The 912-nt window shown below is 34.2% G+C and overlaps 1 long non-coding RNA gene across 1 annotated transcript in view; it reads right to left on the bottom strand.

Moving 5' to 3' along the window:
* The window catches only part of LOC110011483, an 825-nt gene extending 556 nt beyond the window's left edge, over positions 1 to 269 (bottom strand). The window contains exon 1 of the long non-coding RNA XR_002286507.1: positions 230 to 269. This is a non-coding gene — a long non-coding RNA (uncharacterized LOC110011483). The remainder of the gene's footprint in view (positions 1 to 229) is intronic.
* Positions 270 to 912: the final 643 nt, after the last annotated feature.

The following is a 912-nucleotide window of genomic DNA, read 5'->3' as shown; positions in this document are numbered from 1 at the left end:
GTAGACACAACTAGGATTCAGAATGTAAAAACTAGAAACAAGAGCCAAAAAACTATTATTTTTAAGAGAAATCGGAAAACAGAGATAAGAGGAACAATTCTAGTTAATTCACATATTTATACACCATATGTGTGCAAAGTGGTATTAAAATAGCATACATGATAATTGAATGAATGAGAACATAGAAAATCTTCATAAAAACGTTCACCAATAGGGGAAGATCAATTACCACATAAGTTTCTTTAGGAACTACCGTAGTCCAAATAGCATACATGGTAATTGAATGAATGAGAACATAGAAAATCTTCATAAAAACGTTCACCAATAGGGGAAGATCAATTACCACATAAGTTTCTTTAAGAACTACCGTAGTCCATACAATAGTTCTTTCCATGGGGTTTGACGTCGTGCAATATGTAACCCCTTTTTCTGCAAACCTTGTGACCATATGTCCTAAGCTACAAAAGCGAAAAAATAGCTTAGGCGCCTTGAACGCGGTGAGTGGATTCCAAAGGAGGAAGAAACAAAGAAACACAAATAACGAAAGATCCTACCTCCAATTGATCCTAATTCAACCACGTTTTTGTCAATTTCACCTACAATGGATTTTAGAGTATATTTCCCCGTTTCCCACTTCTGCATCTCCATCTTATATTTTTTCATCTCAGCACCTTCAGCTTTTGAAGCAGCTGTAAACAGCTTCTCTTGCTATTTTAGAAGAATCAAGTAGATTAAATAATGTGTTAGATAAATGAAAAACATGCAAGCACATCCACATATAAACATATTCATATGCAGTTTTTGAGTAATGACTTACTTCTTTCAGTTGTTTCTTTTCATCCATTAGACGAAGTATCTCCTCCTTTCATGTTCTCTTTGGTGTCATTGTTTCATATGCCTTCTTTTTCTATT

Source organism: Sesamum indicum, unplaced genomic scaffold (genome assembly GCF_000512975.1).
Source record: "Sesamum indicum cultivar Zhongzhi No. 13 unplaced genomic scaffold, S_indicum_v1.0 scaffold00641, whole genome shotgun sequence".
Taxonomy (NCBI): Eukaryota; Viridiplantae; Streptophyta; class Magnoliopsida; order Lamiales; family Pedaliaceae; genus Sesamum; species Sesamum indicum.
This window is presented reverse-complemented; position numbering and strand designations above follow the sequence as displayed.